We start from the raw sequence: 18,799 nt of genomic DNA, 5'->3' as shown, positions 1-18,799 counted from the left end.
TCTGATTGTCAGGACATTGGTCTTAGCCAAAAATAGTAGCATAACTTTCCTGGGAAAAGATTCAGATTGCAGCCATCACCTTGTATCTAAATCCCCTGGTTATGGTAGAACATGCCTTGTTAAGGCATCTATGGCACCCAGCATGTGAGGCACATGCACAGATATTTAGGTAACCCAATGCCTTACCCAGTGAGGCTTGCCAAGTTTCTCTCATGTTTGTATATTTTTCAACATTAAAAAAAACCTTGCATTGCCCCATTATGATGCCATTTATTTCCTTCAAGGGAATGTGTCATCAGAAAATGACCGGTTGCCTAAATCAAGTTTTTTTGTCAATGATATTTTTTAACAATTTTTGGGGATTTATTTTCTTTTAAATTGAGCTTTTTACTCTTTATATATTATAAAATAATGCTAAAATCCTGCAGTTTTCACTTTAACCACTAGGCCTAAAACTAATCTCTGTCACATGTTCAGTCTATAATTATAAGGAAGAGGGTGCTCTGTGCAACATTACAGTGACATCAGCAGATCTATGAGACAATAGCAGGTCAGCTCCTCCCTGTCGAATGACCTTGGTACAGCTCATAGAGCATGCTTACAAACCTTTCCCATACAAAGAATAGGGTCTAGAGATGTTCATTGTGTCACTGATGTGAACCTGCTGTACCACCAAACTATTTGGCTTTAGGCCACTCTTGAGGGCAGAGGAGTAACTTGTAGCTTCTGGGCCCTGATGCAAAATTGCAACAGGACCCAATGTGTCAATTGTCGGACAGATGTGCTTTGGAACCCTTTTACGCACCCGGGCCCCAGTGCGATTCCTACCTCTGCATTCTCTATAGGTACGCTCCTGCTTGAAAGCATTGCCTAAGTAGCCCCTAGGTTTCCCTCCTTGAATGCTTTCCTATGATAATCTTGTCTTTGCTGCCAGGGGCTACCAGGTTGCTACTTCTGAGAGTGGTACCGATGTGGGTGACAACTGGCCCAGTGGGCCAAAAGACACTGCAGCTAAGCACGGCTGAATTGGCCAAAAGCAAGTCCAAGTACAGGCTGTGATCTTAGGCTAGCATAGTCGGGAACAGGCAAAAAAAGTCAGAATGGGTAGCAAAGGTTCATGGGGAACAGTCCAGATCATACACAGGAAAGGCATGTAGTCAGGGGAAATGCCGAGGTCATACACTAAAATAAATCCACATGCAGAAATACACCTTCACTAGAACACAATAGAACCTTTGCTCAGGTAGAGTAGGTGTCGCTGCTTGGTATAACAGGTGATTGGAAGAAAAAGAAATTGGATGCGTGCACTAGCTCTTTTGGGAATCACTAAGGAAGCAGGCATGCACCCTATGGGCAGAGCCAGGAGTAGCAGTGACAGAATCAGATGCATGGCAATGGGGAGAAGAGATGGCTACATAAAACTAGAGACATGTAATACATGTAAATCTGTCCCACTATGCAGTAAGGTCTTGTGCTCCCTCTAGTGGTAGTTTCAGGCAGCAAAAATTTGCCTATTAAGGGTATGTGAAGCTGTGTTTAAGAATAAGCTCTGATGTATTATGGAATTGATCAGCCAGAATTTTAGGACTAGAAATAAAAATTTTAGCGATCAATGAGATGTTTAAGTAAAATAATTTTTAGTCAATATCCTTTGCTGAGGTCATCCACACTCCATCCACTTCCTCCATTTTTCTTGTAATACTGACTGTATGTGAGAAGTGCAGGTCCTCTTTCTTGTCTGATGAAAGTATATGTATTACTCACTGTCATTACAGAAGAAACATCTTTTACAGCTTTACACAATCTTTTTATTCTTTGTATATAAGTTCTTGCAAAATTCCACTTCTTTAAAAAATTCCTAAATCTCTTACGTTTCAGTGCTGGAAGTAACAAAAAAAAAAAAAAAAAAAAGCAGTTGGATTTCAGAATAGTAAGTAGTTCCTGGCATAGATTTTGAGAGTGATCAAAGGATTTTGTAATAGGAACTGATAGTTGGCACCTCCCAGGCATATATTCCAGATGGGAAAGAATTCCAGTTGCACCTGATAACATGAGAGAGTACTGATGGCTCACTCACCTCCCCAGGAGCAGCACAATAGCTTCCAACATTTCCAAACTTTGAAAAAAATAAAAGCAGCTAGATTAATTCTCTTAAAAAGAAGCATCGCCTACATATGTGTTTCTGCTTCAGTTCACACCACTGTATGAAGAAACAGTTACACTAACCATCTGGATGGATCCTGAAGACTCACGACGCAAAACATTTCAAACTACAACTCGTGAATTTATGGTAATCACCTACGTCCCCTAATCTGATGTGCAGACCCCTGCAGTTTAAGGAGCATTTCCAGCAGATATAAGGATTGTAGGAGGATGTAATCAACAGCCAAGTAAAGATATGAAAGGGGAAACTGTATCCAAGCACATGGTTATAGGATGTATCATCCTATTGTGTGGGGCAAGGAAAGGGTTCATTTTAATTCATGCTAGCAGCTGTTTAAAGGGGTTGTCCAGAAGTATAATTTCTTTCTGTTAGAAAAGTAATCTCATCACAGGGAGTCCTACTACTAGGACAACCAGCAATGACCATAACTCTATGGGGGGACGTGGAAGCAAATGTTCAGTTGCCTTGAAGGACCAGCACAGGGGAAATGAAGTATTACATTGAGCTCTTTGAAATCAATGGAATGTCCATGTGGGGTTATAAATATTGGTTCTCACCTGTAATGCTTCCATGTGTTTTATTTTAAGGAATAGATGTCAGATCCCGATGTATCCCTTATACACAGTGTGTGATTAACCTCTTCCTGCCCAACAAGGAACTATACAATTGATATAGTACAAGAAAGTGATGACTTGGGCACTGGTGCTATGCCCTTTGCCATCAATTCCAGGCATTGGCTATAGTATAAAGTTGCAATTGTGCTTTAATGGGCAGGATCAGCAATAACCCAGCTGTTTAACCCATTAGATGCTGCAGTCAATAGGGACCACAGAATCTAAGGAGTTTGACATATATATATAGGGAGCTTTTTCTGTCATCCCATCTATCCCCTGCAAATCGATTACATCAGGGTAGTAGGGCACTTAAAGGGGTTATCCACATACTGAAAAAATTTATGTAATGATAGTAAGAAAAAAAACAACACATACTTACCTACCTTGGTCCCCTAGGGCTCCTGCTCTGACATCATCTGTCCCCCGCAGCTCCATCTACTTCCTGGATGAGCTCCTCTCTGCAGTGATGGTTGCTCAGCCAATCAGTGACTACAGCCTCGTCCTTCTAAGTGTGCTGTTACTGCAGAGAAGAGCTTGTCCAGGATGTAGAAATTAGATGGTGCTTTGGGGGCTGCGGGGGACCAGTTTATGTCACAAAGGGAGCCCTGGAGATCTGAGGTAGATGAGAATGTGTTTTTTTTTTATTGTCATGCGGTCCCCAGCAATACATAAAGTTTTATCAGTATTTAGATAACCTCTTTAATAGAAAACACACAAATACTATATATTTCAGCCTGTTAGGTTCACGCCCCCACCCATAGAAATGAATGGAGGGGGCGTGACCGTGATGTCACTTCCCCGTTGCCGGGGGCTGCTCCGAGATTGCGGGGGGTCCACAGCGGTGGGACCCCTGCCATCATACATAGTATCCCCTATCCTTTAAATTGGAGATAAAAGGTATAAATCCAGAATACCCCTTTAAACCCCTTAGGGGCTCAGCCCATTTGGGCCTTATTTTTGCATTTTCATTTTTTCCTCCTTGCCTTCTAAAAATCATAACTCTTTTATATTTTCATACACAGACGATTATGAGGGATTGTTTTTTGCATGACCAGTTGTCCTTTGTAATGACATCACTCATATTACCATAAAATGTATAGTGCAACCAAAAAAATTACTATTTGTGTGGGTAAATTAAAAAGAAAACCACAATTTTGCAAATTTTGGACGATTTCGTTTTAACACTGTACAATTTAGGGTAAAAATTACATGTTTTCTTAATTCTGTGGGTCAATATCATTAAAATGATACCCATGATTACTCACTTTCCTATTATTGTACCGCTTTAAAAAAAATCTTAAACTTTTTTACCAAATTAGTACATTTAAAATCCCTCTATTTTGCTGACCTATATCTTTTTCTTTATTTGGTATAAGCAGCGGTATGAGGGCTAATTTTTTGCACCGTGATCTGAATTTTTTATTGATACCACATTTGCATATATAAAACTTTTAATACATTTTTTATAAATGTTTTTGTGAATATGATGTGACAAACAAGCAGCAGTTTTGACCTTTTTTAAAAAATTTATTACATTTACACCGTTCACCGTATGGGACCATTAACATTATATTTTGATAGTTTGGACATTTACGCAAGTGGCGATACCAAAAATGTTTATTCATTTTTTATTTTTTTACACTTTTTGGGGGTAAAATAGGAAAAAGGGACAATTTAAATTTTTATTGAGGGAGGGGATTTTTCAATTTTTTTTCCTTTTTTTAACCTTTTTTTTTACACTTTTCATGTCTCCATAGGGGACTATTTATAGCAATCATTTGATTGCTAATACTGTCCAGTGTTATGCATAGGGCATAGCACTGATCAATGTTATCGGTGATCTTCTTCTCTGGTCTGCTCGATCTCAGACCAGAACAAAAGACCCCTGGAGATGGATGAAGACAGCTGAGGGGACCTCCGTCCGCCATTATGGATGATCGGACTCCTGCGGCAGCGATGCGAGCAATCCGATCATCCACTTTTCTGACCGCATTTCCGCAGATGCCGTGATCTGTATTGATTACGGCATCTGAGGGGTTAATGGCGGACATAAGCAGCCGGCCCTGCCGGGGTGGTGCTTGCGGTCATGTAAATGTGTGTCCTGGTGCGTTAAGTACCACCTTACCAGGACGTACATTTATGTCCTGTGTTGTTAATCAAATAAAATGTATAAACTTTGTATGACTGTGATGGCATTGGCCTACAGGATAAAGCGAACCTTTTGTACTGAAGGATGACTGCCATAACATAAAAACATTATTAGCAGTTTTGTTTTTATCATCTCTCCTGCTGTAAGAAAGTAAAATAAAAAGTTTCAAAAATCAAGTATTCTTCAAAATGATACCTGTGAAAACTACAGCTCGTCCTGCTCAAGGCCACATACAGCTACATGGACAACACTATCTCACACATACAGTTTTACAGGAAGCCAACAAACCCATGGCTCTTTTTTTAGTATGCAGGAGGAAATGTGGGTATCTGGAGGAAACCCACACATGCACAGGGAGGATATATGTTCTCTATGCTTTATGATACCTTTGGTTGGATTTCAACTCATCACTCCCAATCTGCAAGGCAGCAGTACTGGCCACAGAGCCAGCATGGTGCTCCTTCCCTTCCATACCAGTCACTCTGGCAACTTACCGTATTTTTCGCCGTATAAGACGCACTTTTTCTTCCTCAAAACTGGGGGGGGGGGGGAAAGTTGGTGCGTCTTATATGGCGAATACACACCTATCGCGACGGTCCCTGCAGCCATCAACGGCCGGGACCCGCGGCTAATACAGGACAACACCGATCGCGGTGATGCCCTGTATTAACCCTTCAGACGCGGCGATCAAAGCTGACCGCCGCGTCTGAAGCGAAAATAACACTAATCCGCCTGTTCAGTTGGGCTGTTCAGGACCGCCGCGGTGAAATCGCGGCGTCCCGAACAGCTTACAGGACACCGGGAGGGACCTTACCTGCCTCCTCGGTGTCTGCCCCATGCCAGGATCCCCTGCATGGCCGGCGCTCTCCTTCGATGACATCACGTCGTCGCGCACGCCGTTCCGTCATCAAATAGGAGCAGGATGCTTAGCGTCGTGATGACGGAGAGCGTGGATCCCGGGGAACAAGACGTCCGGAGCGTCGGGGACACCACGGGGACGTGGCGATAGCGATGGAGTGACATCCAGACAAGCGGTGACAGGTCTGGAGCGGCGGGGACTCGTGAGTATTACCTCCTATACCAGTGGTCTTCAACCTGCGGACCTCCAGATGTTGCAAAACTACAACACCCAGCATGCCCGGACAGCCAATGGCTGTCCGGGCATGCTGGGAGTTGTAGTTTTGCAACATCTGGAGGTCCGCAGGTTTAAGATCACTGTTGGGTTCAGAATCTTTTTTTTCTAGATTTTGCACCTTTAAAATTGGGTGCGTCTGATATTCCTATAGGGCGAAAAATACGGTACCATATGCTGATAGACTTACCAACCCTCTCTGCATTCCCTATGTACTTGTCTGGCACATAACAGACATTTCTGACATACAATAGTTTACAAAACCTTTTTATAATTTTTTTTTGCACAAGTTAAATTTTTTTTCTTTGTTGTGCATTATTCTATTATGTATCCCTTTAATATTTGCACAAGCCCTGAGTATCTGAACACATGAGCAGGCTTGTCTTCCAACTGGCAATGTGTTTAAATACCACGTTTCTGGAAAACAGATCAAATCCTGATTCTCATTTGGGAGGAAAACGTGTTATTTCAGTTCTGCTTCAATTTCTTCGACTCCGCACTGTTAATACTGTGTAGCACAAGTTTTCGACATATGTGTCAGTACTTGTTGAGCAAGCTGCAGCTGCTGGAATCAAAGGTAAAATAGAACGCCAGAGCCTCGCTATTGAGCGTGGAGTGTGAAACGCAAACAAGCTGGCAACATACATTGTGTTCACCCCCTTCTGTGCTGAAGGAGCAAACACAGCATGCACAGCAGAACACAGAAGCACAGGACGTGTTAAAATAGTTTGGGCGATATCTCATTTTGTAGGTTCAGTCATAGTATTTGTGTAGTCCTGTACCCCCTGGGGGCTGCAGAACATACTTAGGTTACATGGTGCCTATGTAACTAAAGGTGGAGCCATCAATTTCAGAAGGAGATAAGCAAATCTCAGTTTACTTTGCCAAATAATGTAAAGCAGCCAGCCAACAGTTGCCATTATACTATTACAAAGAATGTGTTACAGCAGGCTGCCAATACTATGTTGCAAATGATACATTTACAAAATAGATGCATTTGTTTTATATATTTACATATGACATAGCAAATGAGTCCTGGATAAGTCCTGGTAACCCTAGAGAACAAACATATCTTTACCCATTATTGGCACCATGCAAAGAAGATATATGCTGCAAGAAGAGGTGCGCATTTCCTCTTATTTATGGCATTTTATGTGGGATTACTGAAAAAGTGAAGAAAAAAAAAAGAATAAATAAATACATAAATAAAAAAATAAATACATAAATAAAAATAAACACTAGCATAGATCAAGAATGAAAGAGCAAGGGCTACATTTTAGCAAATGCCTAGAAGCTGGGAATTACTTCATATCACCAGCTGTGTTTACCCTCTTTCTTTGGGGATGTCTAACCCTTCTCGCTCCCTAGAGTACTGTTATTAGGCCACTGTAATAGTGCTCTGACTTAGACTCTGTCAATATTGTATTTAGCCATTGTATATTGGAACTGGTATCGTACAATGTGGAGCTATCATTTTGGCAGAATTGTGTTACCATTACAAAATAAGGAGGAGGGCCCCATACATGTTTTGCCCAATGACTTCTACAGACCTTGATGTGGCCTAGAACTTCCCTGAAGTGATTGGATGGCTACGAAAACTGAGAGAGAAAGAAGGTGTAGGTTTCACTGGGAGACCAAGATATTGGCCCGATGAGACCTAATATCATACCTTCCAGCTGTCCTGTTTTCCAATGGTTTCTTGTCTATGCAGCAGCCCATAGGGAATACTGATGGAACAGAGGAAGAGTATCTGTGGTATGGCTGCGACTTGTAGTCCTCACACCGATCACAGTCTGTGACTTGTGTGCTTCCGCATGGACTTCTCATGCTGGAACAGTGAGGTATTGCAGTAAGAAAAGGGTTACTTGCAGTTCCACTTGGGCACACCCTGTGGGGAAGTGCTGGCTGATGGTATTTTGTGGGGCCCTTGGTGGTTATGTACAATGACTGGGTTAAACACTGTGGTAAATTTTAAAAACTCCTGATTCTTTACTGTAGTTACAGAAATTCATCCACAAAGGAAGCAAAGTTCTTAAAGGGGTATTCCAGGTTTATACATCTGGGGATAGGGGATAAAATGTATGATGGCAGGGGTCCTGTCGCTGGGGACCCCCGCAATCTCTGCGATTGTGACGTCACGCCACACCCCCTCTATTCATGTCTATTGGAGGGGGAGTGACGGGCGTAACGCTTCCTCCCATAGACATGAATGGAGGGGGCGTAATGTGACGTCACTAGGTGGCGTGACCGTGACATAATGTCCCTGTCTCGGAAGCAGCGCCCGGCACAGAATGCCAGGGGCTGCACCAAGATCACAGGGTCCCCAGCGGCAGGACCCCTGCAATGATACGTCTTGTCCCCTATCCTTTGGATAGGGGATAAGATGTATAAACCCCGAATACCCCTTTAAACATTAAATGGGCAGGCTTTAGACTAGAGCAGGATAACCCAAGGTATTGGTACCTCTAGGGTACATGAAGATGATTCTGTTTACTCAAGCCTTTCTAGTCACTAGTCCCTTTTTCGTGCAGCCTGGAGAAGACAGCATCTGAATCATGTGAAATACTAGCTTGGAGGAAAGATACGATCTTATATCATTTATCTTATATCATTTCCCATACACTCGCACCACAATACACATAGGAGCAAGAAAATATATTGATGTAGCAGGGAGTGGCAGTACCGGTGGTGCTTTACACCCGACAGACTTCAGGTATAAATGTATCCAAGAAAAAAATTAGCGGCACTCACCTGTGAATAAAAAAATCCTATCCACATGGTATCTATCTTTCAGTCAGAATCTTGCTGACCATTGCCTCTTCTTTACTGGGCATGTTTTATTAGAATCAAAATAAAGATTGGATCTTAGTGCCGCTTATTCTTTTCTTACTGGATAAAGTAGTATATGAATCATGGTAGAGCTCAGAGATGGGCCACCATGTCTACTAAACTCCCTGATACTTCAGTGGGGTGCAGAGAACAGGACTGGTTAGCAAAACTGTCTTGGACAAAAGTCTTAGCTGAAACAAACGTTAACCCCAAGCTGGCCAAGCACCAAGAATTGAAAAAATAATTGCAGGTTTTTTTTTTTTTTTGTGGCTTTTTCTCATTCCAAAAACACATATTTGTGAAGGAAGGGCTAAGGCTCAAAGTGTACAGAGTAGTAACATGACACCAAAAGAGGTATATTTGGTGCTTAAAATATATGAATCTGACAGAAGAATAAATTATGAGAGGACAACAGGAAAATAAATGGCTTTATCTTGGACTGTACTCCCAATCGGACAGAAGGTTCAAAGAAGTGTGCATTGCTCTTGGATATAAACCAAATGAAGGTTTGGAATTAAATCTCTAAAAGTGATGCCTTTCTGGGAAGAATCCCACTCTTAAGGTTATTAAGAGGTAACCATGCAGATACAACAATGGTGTTTTTATTTTTTTACAACTAAAAAAGGTGAAACAAAAAATCTGACAAACATATGAAGCGTTCTATTTTACATTTCTCCCCTGTGCATCCAGAATAATTATAGAGGGTCCATCATATGCTGAATTATGGAGTTTTTATCCTTTACACAAACAATAGAGGGAAATGTGTCCATTATTCAGTGCCTTGTGCGGGCACCATAGTGCAGCAGAAATTCTGCTATGTGCACAGTGCAGCAGAATCCCATACAAGAATTTTGTTGCAATGGAATTTCCACTTAGAAATTTTGTCGTGTTAACATGGCCTAAGGATTGAAGCATACGATGTGGTTGCTTTGCTGATGGCCATGTCCAGTAAATACTTCTGACATGCTGCTGTTCACCTGTATATTTTCAATACCCTAATTGCTAAATAGCAAAAATGGGCAAATATAAAAAAACAAAAACAAAAAAAATAACTCAAGTACAAAGCAGCATTTCAGATTTACCGCAAATGGTCAACAGCAATGCAACCAGTGGCGTATCCGGGCGGGGGCAATGGGGCAATTGCATCCCCCCCCCCCAGATTAATTTCCCCTGTCCCATTCAGGACATCCTTGTGTTCCAAAAGATCTTTTCAGGACACAAGGATGTCCTGGTTATCGTTCTGCGGCCCCGCGTTAACTTTAAAAATGCAAGGGCCGCCGGGAGGTAGCACACACAGGGGTGTCACTGATGTCTCGTGTGTCTGCCCAAAGGAGCAGAGCGGAGCAGCGAGGACGTGTGCATGGTAAGTTACCAGCGGCACGTCATCTTCGGTGCTCCGACCACTGCTCCTCCGGTCCCAGGACCTACTGCTATGGCCTATAGGTTAAGTAGACTAGATTTAATTTGTGCAAATAATGAATACAGCTCCACTGCAAAAAGTGGTGTACAGTGCACCAAACAGTAGACACCTTTGAAAGATGTTCTATTGAAAATTGAGCAAAATTTTCAGGGACATTTAGGACATTGAAGTGGTGTAAATGCAATGATAAATGTCCCCCCCCCCCCCCCCCTTGATCTTACAAATACTGCTCAAAGAAACTGAAATATTGTCATTTAAAAGTTGCCAAAAAATAATAATTTGTACCCCAGACTACCCATATGAATAGTCAGACCTACCATACAGTAAGTAGACTTGTCACCTGTCTCCTGCCTGCATTCAGTACCACCGTCTTCGCCGTCATGGTGGCTCTGTCGCCTGCATTGGGAAAGATATTTCAATTAGCTGTGAAGTTTTAATTATCCCTGGATGCCTCTAGCTGAGATCCCAGCATTTGTCTTGTGCTATAACTTTTTACAAAGAAGTATTTTTGAACTGATCATTAATTTTATGATCGCAGAAATGAGATGCAGAATTTATGCTGTTGTCATTGGCAAAAGCTCAAGGCACCACTGACAGTATTTCGGATTGTAATAGAATGACTGTGAACTAATGGGGCTCTAAGCATTCTTCTGAACATACATTTCATTTCAATGTCCGATTAGTGTGTAATGTTCCTAATTATAATGCTCATAAACTTCAATCACAGCATTACTTGGCAAAATACAAGTAACAGATATTAAGTGCCTTTAGACAAAGATGGATGAGGATTCAGTCCCACGTTACAGGTCCAGAAAAGGGGTTGCTTACAGTTCATTGAAATAAACTCATAACGTTAGTGAAGACCTTTCAGAGGTATTCTTAGAGAGAGAGCATTTTTACCAGCAATGAATTTTAGTATGGTCTCATATAGAAATGCCATCATTTTATATTGTTGGAAATCTTCTTTTGTTAATAGACTTTTGTCACCAAAGCATAATAAGATATCATATTGGGCAGCGGATACTTTTTTTTAATATAACAAAGCTGAATGTATCCTTTGGTTCTCCATAAGGCTCTAGGTAATTTCATTAATATTAGGGATGAGCGAATCAAATCTGACGAATCCAAATTTGTTACGAATTTCAGGAAAAATTTGATTTGCAACAAATGCGAACATCGCCCCGATTCGATTGAGTGAATCACTTCATTAAAATCCATTTACTGTGGTCCAGGCTCCAGGGGCGGGGCATCTAAAATGGCAGATCCACATGTGGGGACATGGGGCAAGGAATCCTGGGAAGGCAGGAACAAGAGTCTGCGGGATGAAACTGAATCACATGCAGCATGCAGCCAGTCAGCAGCCAGCTACCCCCTGTGATGTCATTATAATTGGCAGCCATCTTGCGGCCAGTCACATCAGTGTTCTATTACAGAGAGAGAGGGACAGACAGCAGTGTGTGTTGCACAAAAAAGCATTTTTACAGCAGCGATTCAACTCCCAGTCACATCCTCATTCTATTGCAGAGAGAGAGGGACAGAGAGGAGAAGAGGGTTGCAGGTTGCCCGTGAGGCAGCAGTTGAGCCAGCAAGGTGGTAGCATGGTTGGCAGTCAGCATAGTGGAAGAAGTGGGAAGTCTGGAGCCAAACGTGCCCAGGGTAGACCACCTGCTTCGCAGCAGCCTACCTTTCCAGGAGGTAGTAGAACAGGGATTCCTGGAGTCGGCGGCAGTAGCAGTCAATCAGTGCAGACTGTTGGTGGGAAAATCAGCTACTCGGCGGTGTGGCAGTTTGTCTTCAAGCATCTGGAGGATGTTAACCTGGCCACATGCAAGATATGTCGGCAGAAGGTGAAGCGTGGCTAGGGTCCCAATTTTGGCACCACAGCCCTGCGTCAACATATGCAGCGTCACCATAAAGAGGCATGGTAGAACCGTGGCTCTGATGTGGTGGTCCAGCCTGTCAAGGCTCCACCACCTCAGCCAAAGGGAGCTGTGTGTCATACCCATCTTCTGTCGCTCCAGATGCTCCTGCTCCTCCTACTTCAAGTCTGTCATTCCACCAGCAATCCATCGGCAAAGCCATGTCCAAGAGACAACAGTATGCGCCCACTCATCCAACGGCGCAGAAGCTGAATGTGCTCGTGTCCAAGTGACTGGTGCTGCAGTTCCTCCCTTTTCAAGCGGTGGACTCTGGAAAAAATGACAACTTATCTTTATTCTGTAGGTCCATACGATTAAAATAATACCCTAAATATATAGATTTGATTTTGTATTACTTCTGAAAAAAATCACATGATATGGGATGTGTTTGATCGCTGGAGGTCCGACCTACACGCCTCTATAGGAGAGGCGGGGATGCAGCGTTTGTGCCTCCCCGCCTCTCCCATAGAACTATATGGGGAGGTGGCACGGAGGGGCTTACCGTCGGCCTCAGAGAGGTCGACGCTGCGCGCATTAGCCGCTCACATAGAGCGGCAATGCGGGGCACCGCTTGGGAGATCGCGGGGAGTCCCAGCGGTCGGGGTCCCGACGGTCGAACCCCTAGCGATTAGACACTTATACTGTATCCTTTGGATAGGGGATAAGTTGTCTTTTGCTGCAGATGTCCTTTAAGATCTTCATAGGGCAGTTTTAGTAAATAGGCCTTTTAGCATCTACACATATCTGCAGAGAGTTTAGTTTTACATACACTCAGCTACATGACACTAACTTCAGGCAAAGAGAAGAAGGCAGGTATTCCAGCTCACCTGATAATCCCTCTCCGTCGTGGACGGTGTGGGACAGCACCCACCCAAATGGAAACCAGAAAAGCAGAAGTCCAGCGCAGGTAAAGTGCAAATACGGAAGTCTTTATTCTTTAAAATCCAACATCAGAACATGGAACTGACGTGTTTCAGGTGCCTAAGACATGTGCAGGTGCCTATATGTGCACCCTGACATGTGTTAACCCTTTACATCATAGAATCTAAAATCTTGCAAGAAAAAGAAAATAATAATATAGAAGCCAAATGCTGCTGAATATAAATAAATATGTAGAATTAGTCAAACTATCATAAAAAAACATAAAATTCTCTACATATGCATATTGAATATTACAGAATAGCAGCACCAACGCATTGGACATGCATAATGCAGAAAAACTGCATGGAAAACAGTGGCGTACCTACCGTTTGGCGAACTGGCCCCAATGTCTCATACGGCACTGTTTCCAAAACGGAGCCTCCAGCTGTTGCAAAACAACAACTCCCAGTATTGCCTGAAAGCCATTGACTGTCCAGACATGCTGGGAGTTTTGCAACAGCTGGAGGCACCCTGTTTAGGAGACACTGCCGTAGAATATTTTTGGTGGCAGAGGCAAACATCATGCTTGCATCCGGGTCCGTCCCTATGCAAATACGTAATTTAGGCCTCAAGTGCACATGGCGCTCTCTAACTTAGGAGCCCTGTCGTATTTCAAGGCAACAGTTTAGTGTCACATATGGGGTATTTCCGTACTCGGGAGAAATTGCGTTACAAATTTTGGGGGGCTTTTTCTCCTTTTACCCCTTATAAAAAAGGTAAAGTTGGGGTCTACACCAGCATGTTGGTGTAAACATTTTTTTATTTTTTACACTTACATGCTAGTGTTGCCCCACACTTTTCATTCAAGCCCCCCAAAATTTGTAACCTGTAATACCCCACATGTGGATGTAAAGTGCTCTGCGGGCACACAACAGGGCTCAGAAGAGAAGGAGCACATTGGGCTTTTGGAGAGAGAATTTGGTTGGAATGGAAGCCTAAAATATAGTAGGATTATTACACGCTAGAAATGTGCTTGTTGTGATGTTGTACAACCTGTGACCTTGTAAAACTCAGTAACAGGTATATTTGATTTACTAATATATATTTTTAAGTACAGTAGTTGTCTATCTTTATCACACATTGGCATGTATCCCATAATCTACTCATTTATTCTGCCGCTAAAAATCACTTTATGAAAAATGTATCCTTTCATTATTCTCTCATCGCCTTTTGAAAAATGAATTTGAATTTAGCAAAGTTTATGACTTCTACTAAGGTTAATGATGTTCGTACATTAGCTTTGCTTTTTGCTTGACTTTCTGCATTTAGCATTTTAGAACTGTCAGAAAAAACACATTGGCACTGCCATTTAAAACAAAACAGAATGATGACAAAACTGTTTATAATTTTCCTCGTCTTAGTGCCCTTTAGACAAGCAAAACTGCAGAAAGTCGGAAAAAAACCTGTCCATTCATTTATTTTGTTTGCATTCATGGTTAACCAGATGCATCAAGGACAAGATGAAAATGATGACCGAGTTTTATCATGACGTTAGACACAACTGCCCATGTATACAAGATAGAACTGAGCTACCTCCTAAAAGTGATATCAATACTGTTTCTTACTGTGGCGGAACTTCATGTTTAATGCTTTAAAATTCCATTATCTTATTTTGTGTACAAATAACCGATTGTCAGATTAATAAATTAATAAATAAATAAATTAATTAATTAATTAAATAATGTATTTATTTATGAGTGAGGGCATATTTTTTTGTGGGATAATTTAGACATGGATTGCTTTATTTTACCATATAATCGGTTACAAATGTTTATAGTGTATATACTTATTGTGTTATAGCTCTTGCTACATTTATTACTTAAAATGAAAAATAAACAACCTGAAGAATATTCCATTGCTTCCCTATATTTTGAAATCTATAACTTTTTAATAATTTTTTTATCTATGGAGATGTGTGAAAGTTTGTTTGGGGTAGATATGACTTGTTATCGCTTTTCAATCAGTTTTTTTGGGGGGAGGCGAGTTAACCAAAATAGCATTACAAAACTGTGGAACTGGTGATAGCAAACACGTTAATTTAATATTTGATAGGTGGAAAAGTTTTTTTTTTTGTTATAATATATTTTTAATATATCTTTATCAATATATATATTTTTTTATTTTCACCCCTAGAGGACACAAGATGTATATATACTTCCTACCTGGTGGGTCCTGGTGTTCTAAAGTTTGCTAAAACCCATGGGAAACTTAAATCGCTTCATGTCCGGTGCGGCTCCCTCACATCTCCTCTTGGTCTGCAATGAGCTGATTCGCTGCTCCATATACACACCTCCACCCTGCCCTCTCTTACAGAGGAGAAGTGTGAACCCTCCCCTAATCTCTTCTCTGCCCATTCCCATCATGGGTCTGAGGCTCAGCCCTTCTCTACCTCCACCCCTCACCCAATCTCTTCTCCCACTCCCTGCTCCCTCCTAAACAATGGTTTATGAAAATAGCAGAATCACATGGGTCCGAGGCTCAGTTCCCTGCTTCCTTTTTCGCTGTAAGAGAGAGGCAGGGTGGAGGTGTGTACATGAAGCAGGGAATTAGCAGAAATCCATGGGTCCTAGGCTCCACCCCCTGCTCCTTCACTCCATGCCACGCTTGGTAAAAGAGGGGCAGTTTGAAGGTGGGTGCACGAAGACGCAAATCATGTCATCACAGGCCTAAGGGAGTCGCACCGGGCATGACGCTGTTTCAGTTTCACATGGGTTTTAGCAAACTTTAGAAAACCAGCTGCTTACCACTGCTAATGCCAGACATCAATGATCGGGCCGATGACTGGCATTAACTCTTTAGATGCTGGAAAAAAAAGTTGATTGTGGCGTTTAAAATGGGAAAAAAAACACTGCCGCTTAGCTTAGGGAGCTGATCGGGACTACTGTGGCTAAATTGTGGGGTCCAAATAACAGAATAAAACTTACATTTTGACATAGGTGAGGTCCAACTGATATTCTTTTTCATGCTACCGTCAAAGAAAGTATGCATAGTGTAAGAAGAAGCAGCTAGTGCCCCATATGCTTACAGCTAACCAAAAACTGGAGTTACTAGTGCAGGTGTGAGACCAAGTTATTGTGCACAGCAAAGCCACATGAAGAACCAGAAATCTAAAGCTATATCCCCTATAAAGTTCAGCATTAGCTCATTGTTCACATATCACTGATTGAGATAAAACCGTATAAACAGAACATAGGAATATATTGAGACTCTGTACCCCAAGAAAGGCCAGAGCTCCTAAAGAGGAAAACAGAGCATCCTGTAACACTAGGGGAGAGGAAGATCACAATCCAGGAAAAGATGTCTGTTTTCATGCCAGTGGCTTAATTTTGTTACCCTCTAGATTTGAGTAGTATGTGACATATGCCAAGAAGGTGTAACCTACACAAGTAAGCAAATGCTGTCAATGGACCTGTGATCCAAAGATGAGGATGTGCAAGTCCTCAAGGCACAGGAAGAAAACAGAGCTGTGCAGGCACTTGTGAGCAGAAAAGTGCTGGGTAGACTGGTGCGTGTGGCATGTGGTGCAGCAGTCCTGGCTCATTGGCAAAGAGACAGCTTTCTAAAGGAGGTTTACAGAGAGGGAGACAGCTTCCCACAAGAGCCAGAAGGAGAGGCTCACCCTTTGTGGTTCAGCTTAGCAGGATTTGCATTATAGACCCCAAACATGCCAGCAAAGGATTGTAGCTGGCAGAATGGTACTGCATCCCCACAAGTAACCCTATTTTTCAAATATACCAACAAAAGTATTCATCTAGGAGTTTTGTTGAGCAAGTGGACCAAAAGGTTTTATCTCAGAGAGACATTTTTTATTAGTTGACATTTTTTCCATGGTTAGGGGCACCTCAGATAAAAATTGTTGGCCTGTGAATAACCTACTCCCCTGACTAGTTAATGCTGACCTCCTAATGCTAACTAATAATTACCCCCTCGCAATATATAGAATCAAGAAAAAATGACACAAAGAATAAAAATGGCAGCAGAATATTCTGATCTGGCGCCAGTACATGAGAGGCTGAGATTGGTCAGTTCCATTTGACTGACCAATTCAATTACATCAATCGCTGACTGGGGACTACTCTGATGTGCAGCTCTCTTTGACCATGCTTGACCCTGTCCTTTCTCTTTACATGCAGTGACTATTGCAGTTCATGATGAATATTTCATTGGGTGTTAAAAAAAAGTTTTCTTTTTTCATTTCCTAATGAAAAACAACCAAACTATTTTTGCAGTATGTCAGGTGTTCATCAGCATCCCATCAAAGAAGGGTTGCTGATGTATGCTGTAGCAGGCCCATTTATTTTAATGGCCCGAATGGAGTCACTTAGTGACACCTCTTGGAGCACTTTGCACTAGTATATGCTATTTTCACAGGACACAATAGCGTAGTCTAATGCCCTATTGTTTCCTGTTACATTTTTGTATAATAGTAGGACACAGCGGAATGTCCGTTTGGGCCACTGTAATAAATGAGGCCCGCTCGAATAGGTTACAGTATATGTCGGCATCCAGTTTTTGAAAGGATTCTGTTGGATACCTCTAATGTACTGCAGAACACAGTATGAATGGGGCCTTTGTACAATAATAATGTTTTATAAAATGCAATTTTTTTTCTATTTTGTCCCAATAGGGGACTAGAAGCAGTGATCATGTGATTGCTAGTAAATAGAATAGGATTTATTCCTGTTGGTGTTACACTGAGAGCCAGACTATTAGGACTTGCCCCTGAAACAGCCTAACAAGCAGAAGCCAATGCCTTTTTCAAATACCACACACATCATGGTTGCTATTAACCACAGCAAGTAAGGGGTTAAATTTTGATATTGTCAGTTGTGGCAGGAGCCTGGCTGTGTATGACAGATGAGCTCCTACTGTGATCTTATGGGTACACTGGGCAGTACCCATGAGATGGTCAGGACAGTTGTATCCGTCATGTTGCAGGAATGTGCGCTCGCTCATGACATATATCATCAGTCATTAGAGGGTTAATGGCGTCTATTGTCACCTTTCAGGTAGGGTCACACTGAGCAGATATGCAGCGTATTTGACGCAGCGAGAATTCTGCATAGCAGTGGGAAATACGCTGTGTTTGCGCTAGGAGCAGGAGCAGACACAGTGCTTTCCCTGCTGCCGCCCTGTGTCTGCAGTAATGTTCGGGAGCTGGCCAGAAGTTATGCCGGTACGCACGGCCCGCCTCCAAACCTTATTGCAGACACAGGGCTGTAAGGGGAAAAGGCTCGTGTCTGCTCCTAGCACATACACATGTCTGCTGCTTGGCAGATTTCTTGCAGCGTTACATATGCTGCATATGTGCTCAGTGTTACCCTACCCTTCCACTGGAAGTGCACCCCTTATGCTATGTTCTTATGTTGCAACTAAATTGTGTTTTTTTTTTTTTTTGATGCAGTGAAAAGGCATACTGAACTGCTTGGCAAAAATGCATAGGATTTTTTGATTGCTGAAAATTGTGGGCAGCATAAAACTGGTGCAGGTATTGCCATCCCAGTACAATATGAATGCCGAAAAGCAAATAAAAATAAATAAATGAGACAACATGGAATAAATATATGTGAAGCATTGAGGGAGATACATAAAATGGCCCAGATTAACTATTGCAAATGCACCACAATTATAGCGCAATTTGAACCAAATAA

The 18,799-nt window shown here is 42.1% G+C and overlaps 1 protein-coding gene across 2 annotated transcripts in view; it reads left to right on the top strand.

Annotated features, from left to right (window-relative positions):
* The window catches only part of SKAP2 (src kinase associated phosphoprotein 2), a 363,619-nt gene that overhangs the window by 87,973 nt on the left and 256,847 nt on the right, over window positions 1-18,799 (top strand). The gene's annotated exons all lie outside the window — the stretch shown is intronic.

This window comes from Hyla sarda, chromosome 5 (assembly GCF_029499605.1).
Source record: "Hyla sarda isolate aHylSar1 chromosome 5, aHylSar1.hap1, whole genome shotgun sequence".
In the NCBI taxonomy this organism is placed as follows: domain Eukaryota; kingdom Metazoa; phylum Chordata; class Amphibia; order Anura; family Hylidae; genus Hyla; species Hyla sarda.
This window is presented reverse-complemented; position numbering and strand designations above follow the sequence as displayed.